Raw genomic sequence first — 17,562 nt, forward strand, 5'->3', positions numbered from 1 at the left:
AGTGCAGAATTCTATCAAACCTTCATAGAAGACCTCATACCAATATTATCCAAACTATTCCACAAAATTGAAACAGATGGAGCCCTACCGAATTCCTTCTACGAAGCCACAATTACTCTTATACCTAAACCACACAAAGACACAACAAAGAAAGAGAACTTCAGACCAATTTCCCTTATGAATATCGACGCAAAAATACTCAATAAAATTCTGGCAAACCGAATTCAAGAGCACATCAAAACAATCATCCACCATGATCAAGTAGGCTTCATCCCAGGCATGCAGGGATGGTTTAATATACGGAAAACCATCAACGTGATCCATTATATAAACAAACTGAAAGAACAGAACCACATGATCATTTCATTAGATGCTGAGAAAGCATTTGACAAAATTCAACACCCCTTCATGATAAAAGTACTGGAAAGAATAGGAATTCAAGGCCCATACCTAAACATAGTAAAAGCCATATACAGCAAACCAGTTGCTAACATTAAACTAAATGGAGAGAAACTTGAAGCAATCCCACTAAAATCAGGGACTAGACAAGGCTGCCCACTCTCTCCCTACTTATTCAATATAGTTCTTGAAGTTCTAGCCAGAGCAATCAGACAACAAAAGGAGATCAAAGGGATACAGATCGGAAAAGAAGAGGTCAAAATATCACTATTTGCAGATGACATGATAGTATATTTAAGTGATCCCAAAAGTTCCACCAGAGAACTACTAAAGCTGATAAACAACTTCAGCAAAGTGGCTGGGTATAAAATTAACTCAAATAAATCAGTTGCCTTCCTCTATACAAAAGAGAAACAAGCCGAGAAAGAAATTAGGGAAACGACACCCTTCATAATAGACCCAAATAATATAAAGTACCTCGGTGTGACTTTAACCAAGCAAGTAAAAGATCTGTACAATAAGAACTTCAAGACACTGAGGAAAGAAATTGAAGAAGACCTCAGAAGATGGAAAGATCTCCCATGCTCATGGATTGGCAGGATTAATATGGTAAAAATGGCCATTTTACCAAAAGCAATCTACAGATTCAATGCAATCCCCATCAAAATACCAATCCAATTCTTCAAAGAGTTAGACAGAAAAATTTGCAAATTCATCTGGAATAACAAAAAACCCAGGATAGCTAAAGCTATCCTCAACAATAAAAGGACTTCAGGGGGAATCACTATCCCTGAACTCAAGCAGTATTACAGAGCAATAGTGATAAAAACTGCATGGTATTGGTACAGAGACAGACAGATAGACCAATGGAATAGAATTGAAGACCCAGAAATGAACCCACACACCTATGGTCACTTGATTTTTGACAAAGGAGCCAAAACCATCCAATGGAAAAAAGATAGTATTTTCAGCAAATGGTGCTGGTTCAACTGGAGGGCAACATGTAGAAGAATGCAGATCGATCCATCCTTATCACCCTGTACAAAGCTTAAGTCCAAGTGGATCAAGGACCTCCACATCAAACCAGACACACTCAAACTAATAGAAGAAAAACTAGGGAAGCATCTGGAACACATGGGCACTGGAAAAAATTTCCTGAACAAAACACCAATGGCTTATGCTCTAAGATCAAGAATCGACAAATGGGATCTCATAAAACTGCAAAGCTTCTGTAAGGCAAAGGACACTGTGGTTAGGACAAAACGGCAACCAACAGATTGGGAAAAGATCTTTACCAATCCTACAACAGATAGAGGCCTTATTTCCAAAATATACAAAGAACTCAAGAAGTTAGACCGCAGGGAAACAAATAACCCTATTAAAAAATGGGGTTCAGAGCTAAACAAAGAATTCACAGCTGAGGAATGCCGAATGGCTGAGAAACACCTAAAGAAATGTTCAACATCTTTAGTCATAAGGGAAATGCAAATCAAAACAACCCTGAGATTTCACCTCACACCAGTGCGATTGGCTAAGATCAAAAACTCAGGTGACAGCAGATGCTGGCGAGGATGTGGAGAAAGAGGAACACTCCTCCATTGTTGGTGGGATTGCAGACTGGTAAAACCATTCTGGAAATCAGTCTGGAGGTTCCTCAGAAAATTGGACATTGAACTGCCTGATGATCCAGCTATACCTCTCTTGGGCATATACCCAAAAGATGCCTCAACATATAAAAGAGACACGTGCTCCACTATGTTCATCGCAGCCTTATTTATAATAGCCAGAAGCTGGAAAGAACCCAGATGCCCTTCAACAGAGGAATGGATACAGAAAATGTGGTACATCTACACAATGGAATATTACTCAGCTATCAAAAACAACGAGTTTATGAAATTCGTAGGCAAATGGTTGGAACTGGAAAATATCATCCTGAGTGAGCTAACCCAATCACAGAAAGACATACATGGTATGCACTCATTGATAAGTGGCTATTAGCCCAAATGCTTGAATTACCCTAGATCCCTAGAACAAACGAAACTCAAGACGGATGATCAAAATGTGAATGCTTCACTCCTTCTTTAAATGAGGAAAAAGAATACCCTTGGCAGGGAAGGGAGAGGCAAAGATTAAAACAGAGACTGAAGGAACACCCATTCAGAGCCTGCCCCACATGTGGCCCATACATATACAGCCACCCAATTAGACAAGATGGATGAAGCAAAGAAGTGCAGACCGACAGGAGCCGGATGTAGATCGCTCCTGAGAGACACAGCCAGAATACAGCAAATATAGAGGCGAATGCCAGCAGCAAACCACTGAACTGAGAATAGGTCCCCTATTGAAGGAATCAGAGAAAGAACTGGAAGAGCTTGAAGGGGCTCGAGACCCCAAAAGTACAACAATGCCAAGCAACCAGAGCTTCCAGGGACTAAGCCACTACCTAAAGACTATACATGGACTGACCCTGGACTCTGACCCCATAGGTAGAAATGAATATCCTAGTAAGAGCACCAGTGGAAGGGGAAGCCCTGGGTCCTGCTAAGACTGAACCCACAGTGAACTAGTCTATGGGGGGAGGGCGGCAATGGGGGGAGGGTTGGGAGGGGAACACCCATAAGGAAGGGGAGGGGGGAGGGGGATGTTTGCCCGGAAACCGGGAAAGGGAATAACACTCGAAATGTATATAAGAAATACTCAAGTTAATAAAAAAAAAAAAAAAAAAAGTATTGTCTGCTCACAGGGTGTCTCACAATTGCTTATAAATCCAGTTCCAATGTATTCAAATCCTTTTTCTGACATCAGCACGCAAAACTGAAGTATCTGTTGCACATATATGCAAGTTAATTAATTAGTTAATTCATATCCCCATAGTCATCAACATTTTTCTAAGAATTTTAAAAGTGTTAAATCAAATCTTTTTGAATTTTAACACAATTTCTTAGCTGAGATCTACTTCCTAAACAAGATATAAAGTTCCAATGTACAATAACACAATGACACATAGCAAACCTTTCCATTTCACAGGGGAAGCATGAAGGAATAGAAATAAAATACCAAACCAAGAAAGACTGAAGGCAAATAGAGAAAAGAATCCTATGGCTCAATTTATGACACCTGGAACAGGTGAAAAAAAATCTGGGTTCCAAAGGATATATGTATAGCCAGTTTTTCAGCTCTATTGCTTTCCACACATATTATTTGTCTCTCATCAACTGTATAGGCAGCTTTCTCAGTATTTATCCCATGATCTTAGGATCTCTTTCTTCCAGAAGTTTCCATTTCAACTTAATTTTATCATAGATACACATAATAGCTTCCTGATTCTCCTTAAAATGAATCTGAGCCTCTCACATGGTGCTTAGCCTCAGTGTTTCTCTGAATCTACGTCACCAGATTCCAGTACTCCCTCAGTTTTGCTTCCTTCATGCCTACAGTATTAATACTATCCATGCCAAAAAGATGTGGCTGACAGCTCAAGATGTAGTATGACTCATTGAACCACAGTTATATTGACTCTTGAATGCATTTCTTGCCAATTACTGGGAAACACTTCCATAAGTGAATGTATAAAACCTGAAATCTCTTCAATGACATTGTTATTTTGGGTTCATACTCTCCTTTCAAATTAATTTGAATTTTCATTAGATGGTATCTTTAGTAGGTTGTTTCTTTGTTCCTCATTAAAGTAGGGCAGTATAGGTTGTGTTTCTATAAAGTCAACAATATCTTTAAAAATTCTAGATACCATTTTATATTAGAGTTTTCTGAAGCTTTTGCTTTTTTCCTTGTCTAGATAGCAAGACCTCATCATATCCTTTGTTTCTTGTTTTCTTTCCCTATAGACCTGGATAAAAAACTTAGCAATAACCATGGCACAGCCTAAATTCTATATTGACTTGAGATTTACTCTGCAAAAGAAATTGCTTCATTTATTCACTTACAGTACAAAAAATCATTTATTGTAATGAATACACATTACAATACACAGAGGCACACAGAAAAATAACAAACTAGATTTCGGTAGTCACTTCCCAAAGATACTTCTCTAGTCTCAAACTTTAAGTATCTCAGTTAACTTCTATAAATTGACAATAGCCATTTCCTTTGTATAGACCTTTGCAGACAGTTTTACACTGTCAATAACAATTCGTGAATGTATCCACCATAACAAAAGAAAAATTTGAAATGAATAAAACAATCAGCTTTTAATTCTTTCCATGACTATTCTTTGGCTTGCATTTTACTTTGTCTCATTCCTAATATAACCTTTTCTTCTTCTAAATATTATACAATACCTATATTTATAGCTGTTGACATTTAAACATGTATATATCTAGTCTAGTATATGCATATGAGTAAGAATAAATATTTTGTTTTCTTTCTGTGTCTGGATGATCTCACTTCATTTTATACATTATCATTCCACCCATTTCTGCTGCAAATTTTATATATTAGCTGAATAATATTCCTTTGTGCAGTATGCCACTGTCAGGAGCCATAACAGGATAAGCTAATAACTAGCAGGTGATCATCCTGAGATGGCCAGCCTCGGATTATTATATAATCTGCGACTGGTTCGCCCTTATTAAGCAAGGCTGTAAGGGATTCATTTTAGGAAAGATTCCTTCTATTAAAAGGCTTTTCCTGCTATTATTAAACATATATAACAATCATTAAATAATATCCCACCCCTTTGGAGCAGATCTCTGCAGATCTATGAAGATGTACTCTCTCGTAGTGATGCTATATAGACAAATAGATGACTTCTTTAGTCTTAATGATGATCCTATAAGAATTCCTAAAATTATATCAATTATTATTAAGCTCTTTTATAATGGGACTGCTATTAAGTCTCTTTCTAGTAGTCAAAATTGCAGTGAGAACTCTGCCAGTCTCCCAGGTATCACCAGTTAATTGCTCTTAGATAGTAACCAGACTTTCTCCCACTCAGAGCACATTCCAAGAGGTTGTAAACAATTATCAAGGGTCATAAAAAGGGAACAAATGATTTATTGCAGGTGCAAGGACAAAGGATAAAATATTAACTGAGTTTATCTATACAAAACTTCACTAACAACTATGGTTTAGACCTTCAGTGAACCTGTAGAGCTGACACTGGTGATGAATGTTTAGCCAGCTAATTACTCCTGATGGATATTCATGTAAACATTCTCTGTTGTAAACTTCTATTTCAATTTATGCTTTGATCTTTCATATGGACTTGTGATGAACTTTGTGACAGGTGATCATGTATTCTGAAAAAGATGTTTAAGTGCTGAGGACAAAGAGAAGACACACAGAAGGACAGAGAGAGGACTGAGCTGGAGAGAGACTGAGTGGAAGAGTCAGGTTTGATCAAAGGAGAACTGAGCTAAGTAGAACTGAGTTAAAAAGATCTGGGCTGAGAAGAAATGCAGAGAGGAATAACTTAGAGACTATAGGTAACATAAGAGACCAATGTGCCGAATCCAGAGGAAAAGAGGAAAAAAGAAGCTGGAGAGAGCAGAAGGAGCAGGCAGAAGGACAGAACAGGTCATTTCTGGATAGCAAGGCAGGCTTAGTCTTATTACAAGGAACAAGCCTTTTCTCTTACAAACTTGGCTTTAATTCACTTAGCATTAAAAGGGTAGAAGCTCTTTCTTTCTCTATATAATAAAAAATGGAACTCATCTTTCATCCAGAATGAGTGAATTCTTTCTGCACTGATGCTTGGTCTTTTGCTCCATATGTATATGTAATTATGGATGTGTGTATAAGTATGTGATCTGTGTGTGTAAGAACATAATTGTGAGAATATATGTAAGCTGGACCTAACTATTATATAGTGGAAATGTATAAATGCGCATTTATGAATCTGTGTATGAAACTATATACGTTTATGCATATTTGGCTATGTAGAAGCCTTTCCTTCTGCAAGTGCTATTTATTTCTCTTGGTTCAATAGAAGTTTATTGCTCCAAATTTCCCCCTGGCCTGACAAGCAAGAGGCATAGGGACAAAAGGGAAAAGGCTCTAGCAATTAATCCTTTACTTTATCTCCTACTGTTTTAGAATGAGGTGCTAAATGCCGGAGACTGCAGTTTCTGGCCTCAGAGGAACACAGAAGGCAGGTCAGTTACAGTAGTAGAGCATAGTGACTTAGACATAGATAAGTAAATCAGCTACAGTAACATAGTAACTTTGACTTAGATAAGTAAACTTACTATTATATAGCAACCCTAAATATCTCTATAGAGATAAGTATCTCTATAGTAAGATATTAAATTTTCTTAGTGTATATCCTTGTGTGGGATAGGTTTTCCTCAACTGGACATAAGCTGAAGGCATTTGAGAGGAAAGACCTTAATTAAGAAGATGCCTTCATAAGATTGGGATATAGGGAAGCCACTAGGACATTTTTCTTAATTAGTGATTGATGGAGGAAAGCCCAACCCATTGTGGGTGGTACAACCTCTTGGGTACTAGGTTTTATGATAAAGCAAGCTGATCAAGCCATGGAGAGCAAGAAAGCAAGCATCATCCTTTCATGACCACTGCATTAGCTCCTATGACCAGGTTCCTGCCCTTTTTGAGTTCCTGCCCCAACTTCCTTTGTTGTGAATGGTAATGTGGAAGTGCAGGTCAAACAAATACTTTTCTCCCCAACTTGCTTTTGACCATGGTGTTTCTTCAAAGCACTAGAAACCCTGTCTATGACAGACTTGTCGTTCATTACTTTTTAATCCAACTTCATTGAAGTCCTCAAGACAGAAGAAAAATGCACTAAAATTCTATGTTAGGGTATACCTCAAAATCCTTCTGGCCCAGCTCTTGATACAGGTTCTGTTTTTATCTGAAACCACCTACACTAGGCATCAATTCTCTGCAGATCTCTTCACATTCTGGTCTTCCAGAGCTCAAAACTCACTATCCTCTTATATGAGATTATATGAGATTTTGGGTTTGTCTAACCTAAAATTCTCAAATTCTTTCCCCAAATCAGTTCTTACTAAGAACCAAATGGACACATTTAGCCTAGTAAATATCCTCAATCTTGGTATTGATTTCTTGTATTAATAATTTTTTTTCATTTCTGTGACAAAATAGTGACAGGAGATAATGAAGGAAGACAATTTTTATCTTGGTTTTCAGGTAAAAGGGACACTGTCCATTGTGGTTTGGAAGGCACAATAGCAGGAATATGAAGCAGCTGATCACATTACATCTAAAGTATAATCAGGGAGAAGAGAATGGTTAATATTGGTGCTGAATTGACTCTAGATAGAGGCTAACATGTTACCTGTGATGCTGTGGTCTGTTTATAGAGTGGTATAAGGTCATTGAGGAAAGAAGACAGATAAAAGGAGAAATGATTCAATGACAACATGAGCTATATTCATGAAAATAACTCTGCAGTGTCTCTAGTCTAAGAATGAGCTCTGAATGAAATGCCTGTCTTTGATTTATACAGTGAAGATCTCTTTGTTTTTCTGAACATAACATATTAAAAAGCAAACAAAGTAAAGCAGAAAGAAGGACCAAATAACATTCCTCTTTTAGCTCAAAGTTTACTGTTGCTAAGAGGACCTAGGGAAATATGCTATAAAATGTGTTATAAAATGTCAAACAACCAATCAACATCTTTCGTGGCTAGCTATTACAAAGAGTCAATGGGTCATTGAAGGCAAGAATCTAAAAGAAAATGTTTAACTAAAATGGAGAAGTTTTGCAAAATGCTGTGATCATGGCTAATAGGTATGTCTTTTCTGCTCAATTAACCCAATCTACAAAATCCTCCACAGACATGTCAAAATATTTGTCTCCAGTGTTATACTGTAAATCCTGTCAATGTGACAATTGACATAAATCATCCCAGCAAGCCTATTAGGAAAAGATCGCTAGGTCTTTATAGAAGAATTTATATGAAATAATTGGAAACTAAAATAAACAATTCCACCTACAATGTTGTCAAACATTTTAGAATTGATTATAGTTTATATGAAAGGTTCTTACTGAAAATTACAAAATACCCCTGAGAAATTCTAAAAGAAAGAATCTCCTGATGATGAATAGGATGTGTCAATGCTGTTGTCTTATCCATTTGTCCTCTAATTAATATCCTGACTTCAGCAATCTTCAATTAAAACATTCACATACTCATTTTAGAAGTTGACAAGCTGATTCCAATATCATTTTAAAAGTATTTTGCTACAATCAGTAGAAAAAATAATTTCATAGAGTCAATGACTTTAGACAAAACAGTATAAACAATCAAGGATTGCTGAGAGCAGGAAAAGTGGTCTTCCAAAGGGAAGACCACACCAATGGTCTTCCCATACCAATCAATACTGAAAAAAATATATTTGAAACATAAATATACAAGCAACATCAGGCAGATTGAGCAAGCTGAATTTATATATTTAGGGTTCACTAAAGTTACAGAACTTATAAAATATCTCTTTATATTGACGTAATTTATTGTGATGACTTTTAGTCCGATCCAAATAACCCAACAATAACAGCTGTGGCTGGGAAGTCCAAAAATTTAGTAGTTGCTCAGTCCCACAAGGTTAGTTATTTAAGCTGGTCTTCTGTAGAAGTATATTCTAACAAATGTGCTGGCAAGTAAGTCCAACAGGCCAAGAAGAGTGAATCTTCCTTCTTCTAATGTCTTTATGCAGGCCTCAAGCAGAACATGTGACACAGATTAAAGGTATGGACCACCATGCATGGATCTGGGACTTGAAATTTTCCCAGGTTGACCTTGAACTCAGAGATCTCCTTGCCTCAGTTTCCTGGGATTAAAGGAGTGTACTATCTTTCCAGAACCTAAGCTTTTCATGGCCACTATGCCTCAAGATCTCCATACCAAGATCCAGGTCAGAAATTTGTATCTTCCAGCCTCAAAATCTGGATCAGAGGGGTGCCCTTCAATATAGACAAGTCGACAATCAAGAATATCCATTATAGGAATACACACATACAGAATCTCCCACAGACACAACTGCATGCATTTGTTTATGTGTGTGTGTGTGGGGGGGTTATGTAGCAATATGTATGTGCATGTGTTTGTGTGTAGCAAACATTAAGAAAAAAATGCCATAAATTTGAAAAGGAGGAAGGATTGTGGGTACATGGAATGGTTTGAAGGGAGGAAATGGTAAGTATGATAATGAGCTAATCTCAGAATTTAGAGAGAACATCAACAGTCCATCATAAAATATCAATGTGTTAACAAGAAAGGGGTGTATGTGAAATGAAACAGAAATTAATCAAAATAACTTAAGAGAAAAAATTCCTTCTAAAAACCAAGAAAATTTTATAAGTACATGTAGTCAATATATAACATAATTTTGCATTAGTGCAATGAAAATTAAACTCTCAAGATAGCAATGATACTTCCTCAGAGTGGCTGAGAATAAAAAGAAAGATACTTAGTGTACGTGGATAGATTTATTAACCAGTTCATATATATTCTTGTTATAATTTAATAGTTCAACACATTGGAAAATGAAATAAGAAAGATACTTATCTTAGATAGGGTATCGATTCCTTTAGAAAAATATCATCACCACAAGCAACATGGGGAAGAAATAGTTTACTTTAGCTTATATTTCTTTACCTCCACACATCATTATGGCACCAAAGGAAGTAAGAAAATGAACTCAAGAGGGTAGAAACCTAGAACTAAAAACTGAAGCAGAAGCCATGAAGGAGGTCCTGCTTCATGGTTTTTTACCCATGGTTTCTAAGTTGTCTTCTTATGCCATACATAGCTTGGTCCACATCAATCAATAGTGAAGAAAATGCACAACAGGCTTACCCAAATATCAACATGCTGGAGGCGTTTTCTCAATTGAATTTTTTTTTTCAATTTTTAAAGACTTAATTGTATTAAGATGACATAAAACTAGGCAGCACAATGTCTACAAACATGTAAGCTAGGCCAGGTATGGAAGAAATAGACACAGCAATTTATAATTAGATGATTGAAAACCATGGTCTCTGAATCAGTTTGTCAAAGCACTACTATAAAAAACATTTTAAAATACTTTTTATTAATTCTTTGTGTCACATTATGCACCCCAGTGGTGCTCTTCTTCCTTCATATCTACACTTTGCTCTTGCAAACTTCCTCTGAAAGAAACACACACACATACACACACACACACACACACACACACACACACACACACACACACACACACACGCTATAGTATGTCACGGTGTGTACCACACTCTAGTCCTCTGCCCACAAATTTTCACTTGCAAATGTTCATTGCAATGAATCATTTGTCTGTTTCAAGATCTCTGGCTTCTGACACCATCAATATTGTCTCCTCACTGGGACTCCTCCCTCCTTTTATTTATCCTGTTGTTGCCATGTGTCACTGAGATCCTGCACTTGTGCATAGGCAGACTGTCCCTTTCAAGAATCACAAACATTTAAAGATGATTCAAAGATCCAGAGCCTTGGATCTGGGACTGGGTGGTAGCTAAACTGGTCAGGGAGCTGGTTTTCCCTTGTCTGCATCACTGCTCCAGGGTAAACCATCCAATGATGCAATTGGTAGAAAGCAAAGTGGAGAGACCAGGAGGCAGGAGGCAGGAGGCAGGAGGCAGGAGGCAGGAGGCAGGAGGCAGGAGGCAGGAGGCAGGAGGCAGGAGGCAGGAGGCAGGAGGCAGGAGGCAGGAGGCAGGAGGCAGGAGGCAGGAGGCAGGAGGCAGGAGGCAGGAGGCAGGAGGCAGGAGGCTCTTTTTATTTTCCCTTATGTGCTCAGGCCAACTCACACTCAACCCATGCCTCCCAGGCCAGTATTCCAATAGGATACCCAGTGAAGGCACAGGGCACATTTTCAAGGTCATAAAACCCCTCCCAAAGAACAGTTTGAAGATAAGACACAAAATGGGGAACTATTTTATCTCAAGAATGTGCCATCTGTCCTGGGAAGCTTTATCTCATCCTATTGTTAAATGGTCATGACATAGGGATGCAGACCACTGACCTCTAGAATCCACCACTGAAATTTTAGACTTCCTAATTCTTTTAGAGAGTTCCCCCAGTTCACTATAAGAAGGCCTGTGGGCCTTTTTCTGGGATTGCCGTTTTGGAGAATGATTGATTCCCACATGCTGATTTTTTTCTGCAAAATAAACACTGTCTTTGCATATAATATGACTCTGGGGTCTTCATTCAGCACTTTTTGGACCCATCCAATTTACAGCCAATATTTACTTACAAGTAAGTATATACCATGTTTGTCTTTCTGAGTCTAGGTTACCTCATTCAGGCTGATTTTTTTTTTCCAGTTTCATCCATTTGCCTGTGAATTTTATGATATCATTGCTTTTCATTCTTTTAATTGTTGACTAATACTCCACTGTGTAAATGTAATACATTTTTTTTAATCTATTCTTCTGTTGAGGGCTAAGGGGACACAAGAATTCCTCTCGTATGGAGAAATAGAATTGGTTTTGAGAATGGACTAGGAGTGGGGTCATTGGAATGGAAGGATCCTGTTGAGAGGGAGGGAGAGAAAAATATTAGGATAAATGGCTATATTTAGGGGACATTTTGAGGGCAATGTAGAAACTCTATGGACTCTACAAGAGTAACCCTAGCAAAGAATTCTAGTAATGGGTACACTGAACCTGAACCTGACATCTTCTGTAACCAGACATGGGTTCAAATGCAGGGATTGGGATATGAGACCAACCATAAAACCTTCTACCTACAAGTTTGTCATGGTACAGAATTTTTTGGGACTGGAGCCTAGCAAAGACATCTAAAACACAAGAGGGACTTCATCCAGCAACTCATCAAATAAGATGTATAGTCCTACAGCCAAACCTTCGGAAGAACATTGGGAGTCCTGGAAAGGAGGGGAAGAAAGGATTGGAGGATGCAAAAGGGTCAGGGACACCACAAAAACACAGCCCACAAAATAACCTTGCCAGGACTCATGGTAGCTCACAGAGATCAGAGAACCTGTAAAAGTCTGACCTAGGTCCTCTACAATATGGTATGGCAGAGTAGCTTGGTGTTATTGTGGTGATCATAGCAGTGGGAGCAGGAGCTGTTTCTGACTTGTTTGCCTGCCTGTGGGACCATTTTCTTTTAGTGGGTTGTTTTGTCCAGACTTGATGTGGTGGTATGTGCTTGGTCTTATTGTAGGTTGTTATTCTGTGTTTGGTTGATGGCCCTAGTAAACCTGTTCTTTTTCTGAGAGGAGGTTGTAAGGGGCTGGATCTGGAGGAGAGGGGAGGGTTGATGGAGGTACTGGAGGGTAAGGGAGGAAGAGAAAAAAGCAGTCAGAATGTAATATGTGAGAAAAGGATAAAAAATTAGAATTAGACCAAAACAAAACAAAAAACAAAAAGCAACAATCAAAAACAGAGAATGCACATATGGCTGCCTATTCAGAATTCTGTGTTCCAGAGGCCTGTTCTATCTTGTGGGATCCTCTCTATTTTACTCTGTTACAAACATTACATGAATATTTAATTTGCTGGCATGAGGAATTAGTTATTGTTCCCACTTAATATGGTTAAATTTATCAGTTAGTGGGCAAAGTGAGAACTTTGATAAATTAAGAGGAATTGTATGTTTTGTGTAATCAAATGATTTGGAAGCTGAATCAGGGAGGACCTCAGCCAAAGTTGCAAAAGAACATAAAAGAAAAAGAAAACAGAAGCATAGGAAATTAACAGAGAAAAACTGCAGCCTTATTCAAACCTCTTCACTAAATGTGTAGTAGGGAGCAGCAGAGTCTGCAGATGTCTTCTTAACCTTTGAACTTTCCATCGATTACCATGTGCTGTTTTCAAAACTCTAGATGCCAGCTGAAGGGAGCAGGGATATTTGTATCTGTCACCTGGGATTCATAGAGAGGAGATATTACAACTGAGAAGTTTCACCCAGGGAGACCCACATCCAAATATTAGATGAAGCCCAGGTCTTTTGAAAGAGTTGAGGGATAGACTGAGAGACTAGGAGGAGACAGAACATCTCAGTGTTTCATGTAACATATCTGCTCATTGTGTTTAGAGCTCCTGGCCTCTGCTTTGAAACGTGGAATGCTTACATAGTTCAGTTGTAAGCCATGACTCCACATCCTTTAAGAGTGTAGTTAATTAAGCTATAACCTATCCTTGTCTGTGCACATTGCATACATGCTGTTAAGATTAAGCAACATACATATCTTAGAACAAAAGCTGTATTTAAATGATAGATACAAGGCCATGTGCTTGCTAACTTAAGGCAGATAGAGGGACACATAAGAGTAGCTTGAACACACTGGTTTTAGCTCAAATCTTACTGTTAGTTTTTGCTCTCAAGGGCTTCTATGTTATTGAAGTCAACTTTAATGAGGGAGAGCTATGAGGGTAATTTTAATTTCTAAAAGTGAATAATCTGAGTTAGCTCAGGAAAATGTAACACTCAAACTTCATATTCAAATATTGGAACAATTAATGAATATGTGGATATTGAATTATCATTGAAAATGAGAGATTCATTGTTAGGGTCCTCAAAAACTTGAGAAACAGAAAACCATCCAGAATTAGTGGCTTTCAAGATCTTATGAAATAGATACAAAGAATGAAATTATTTATAGACAACAGAAGGTTTGTTTTAAACATAATTTTATTACAGATTAATAGACAGATAAAGAGGACATGGGACACAGCAGGAATGAGGGGAAAGAGAGACAGAGAGAAGGGGAGGGAAGGAAGGAGAACTCGTAGTTCCAGAATTTCAGGAAGGGTCCCAGAAAATAGAATGGGATGGTGTTAGCTATTGTTTTTGACCTGTGACAGTGTAGCAGTAGTAAGATGTGGGAGGGAATGAGGTAACCAGACAAGCAAAGCCATAACCATGTGTGCAGTTTTCTCCTCTCAATGCCATTCCAGTGCAGTCTCAAGGCAGAAGTGAATATGGACCCCCAAAATAAAGGAGGAAAACAAGCACTATCAGCATCCTGATCTTCAACAAGAGTATTCTTATAACTGCTGTTTTGCAGTCTTTGGCAGATATGATGTTTATAGCTCTTGCTCTCAACGATAGAACATTTATTTTCAAATCAACTGCCACCAACTACAATAGAGGGTTGCACAAAATTTGAAATCAGAAGTATTTTAATTTTTGAGTATATTTGTACGCATTTGTCCATCTTTAGGAATAAATGCTAATTATTGCCTTATAGTGAGGATGACATTACTCATACCAGTTTAAGACCCGTGTTTCTTAACATTCTACCTATTAGCTTTGACATTTTATACTATGAATAGGAAATTCCAAAAGACAGAATTAAGCACTGTGTTTACCTGTTATGGTTAACAATCACAATGTAGAGAACATCTAAACTTAAAATATCTCTTTTAAAACAGAAATCTCTACAGCAAAGGCCATGGAACCTGGGGGAAGAGAAAATATTTGTCAGTCAATGTCGTCACTGACACATATAGGACAACATAGCCATGTACCATGTGATAGATTATAACCACAGAGTTTAACTTGACATGAAACACATTTACTACTACAACATTAAATTGCATATTTTATTCCAATTAAATGAAGAGCAACATGCAAATCATGCATCAGAAATAGATTTTATCTATGAAATGCTGGTTAAGAATCTTGAAATGCCAAGGCATTTTCCAAGACTGATTACTTCTTCACTATTTTATGTTTTGGATTCAGGCCACTTTTATCATGGTGTTTAAAACCAAAGACTAGGAGCATTAATCAAAGTGCCATGCCATGGAGCCCATGACTGAGAAAGAGGTGGCAAACTATGTCAAAATTACATTTGTGACAACCAGTAACATGCCTATCTGGGAATCAATGCTGCTAATAGATTCTGTTCTACAAGTACTGCCCATTTACTAGTCATTTATTCTTGAAATACATTTTACTCCAGTAGCAAATCATAGATTAGTCACAGGATTTATATTTTTAATTTTAAGATATTCATCAATGGATTTCTAATAAAAATTAAATTATTATTTATAGCATACAAATGCATCTTATAAAGAAATGGAGTATTTGTGATACAGTTCTTTGTATTGATTATTTTATTCATTTACACTTCAAATATTGTCCCCTTTCCCAGTATCCCCTCCACAACTCCCCCATCCTTATCCCCCTCACCTTTGCCTCTAAGAGGGTGCTCCCCACCCACCCACTCTTGCCTCACCCCTCTATTATCATTATTCGCTAGGGCAATAAGCTTCTATAGTACCAAGCACCTCTCCTCCCACTGACATCAGATGAGAAAAACCTCTGCTATGCATGTAGTGGGAGCTATGAACCCACACATGCATACTATTTGGTTGGTGGTTTAGTCCCTGGGAGTTTTGAGGGGTCCAGGTAGTTGATATTGTTATTCTTCCTATGGGGTTGCAATCCTCTTCAGCTCCTTCAGTCCTTCCCCTAACTCTTCTATTGAGGTCTTAGGGGTTCAGTTCAGTGTTGGCTGTAAGTATCTGCATCTGTCTTAGTCAGGTGCTGGCAGAACCTTTCAGAGGACAGATATACCAGGCTGTTGTCTGCAAGCACTTCTGACCATCAGCAATAGAGTTGTGCTTTGGTTTTTGTGGATGGGATGGATCCTAAAGTGCTGCTGTGGCTGGATGCCCTTGTCTTCAACTTCTGTTCCATTTTTCTGTCCCAGGGTTTCTTTAGATTGTAACAATTGTGGGTTAAAATTTTTGAGGTGGGTGGGTGACCCATCCCTCAATTGTGGGCCATGTTTATCTCTCCTATTTCCATTAAGGTTTTCTCCATTGAGTCCTGGGAGACTCTTGTATCACTGGCATATGGGACTTTCTAGTGAATCTTTTTCCCGACACACCACTGCTACATATTTCTCTTCCTTATAATCTGGACTTCTCTCCTGTCTCATCCCATATGTGATCTTGCTTGTCCCCTATGCCCAGTATTTCCTCGACCCCCCTTTCACCTAGTCCCTCCTTCCCTCTACCTCCCATGATTATTTTGCTCCCCTTTATAAGTGGGATTAAAACATACTTTAGCTTTACTTCTTGTTAAGATTCATGTGATTTGTGAGTTATATCATGGGTCTTCTGAGCTTTAAGGCTAATATCCACTTATCGGTAAATACCATTTTTTGTCCTTTTGGATTTGGGTTACCTCACACAGGATATTTTCTAATTACATTCATTTGGCAGCAAAATTTGTAAAGTTGTTCTTTTTTTTCTCCATCTTTATTAAAATGGGTATTTCTTATTTTCTTATTTACATTTCAATTGTTATTCCCTTTCCCGGTATCCAGGCCTTCATCACCGTAACCCCTACCCTTCCCCTCCCCTTCTATATGGATGTTCCTCTCCCCATCCTCCCCCCATTACCGCCCTCCCCCCAACAATCCCATTCCCTGGAGGTTCAGTCTTGGCAGGACCAAGGGCTTCCCCTTCCACTGGTGCCCTTACTAGTCTATTCATTGCTACGTATGCAGTTGGAGTCCAGGGTCAGTCCATGTATAGTCTTTGGGTAGTGGCTTAGTCCCTGGAAGCTCTGGTTGGTTAGCATTGTTATTCATATTGGGTCTCAAGCCCCTTCAAGCTCTTTCAGTCCTTTCTTTGATTTCTTCAATGGGGGTCCCATTCTCACTTCAGTGATTTGCTGCTGGCATTCGCCTATGTATTTGCCCTATTCTGGCTGTGTCTCTCAGGAGAGATCTACATCCTGTTCCTGTTGGCCTGCACTTCTTTGCTTCATCCATCTTATCTAGTTTGGTGGCTGTATATGTATGGGCCACATGTGGGGCAGGCTCTGAATGGGTGTTCCTTCTGCCTCTGTTCTAAACTTTGCCTCCCTATTCCCTGCCAAGGGTATTCTTGTTCCCTTTTAAAGAAGAAGTGAAGCATTTGCATTTTGGTCATCCTTCTTGAGTTTCATGTGTTCTGTGCATCTAGGGTAATTCAAGCATTTGGGCTAATATCCACTTATCAATGAGTGCATACCATGTGTGTTCTTCTGTGATTGGGTTACCTCACTCAGGATGATATTTTCCAGTTCCATCAAATTTATAGGCAAATGGCCTATAAATTTCATAAGGTCATTGTTTTTGATAGTGGAGTAATATTCCATTGTGTAGATGTACCACATTTTCTGTATCCATTCCTCTGTTGAAGGGCATCTGGGTTCTTTCCAGCTTC

This window comes from Rattus norvegicus, chromosome 5, assembly GCF_036323735.1.
Source record: "Rattus norvegicus strain BN/NHsdMcwi chromosome 5, GRCr8, whole genome shotgun sequence".
NCBI lineage: Eukaryota > Metazoa > Chordata > Mammalia > Rodentia > Muridae > Rattus > Rattus norvegicus.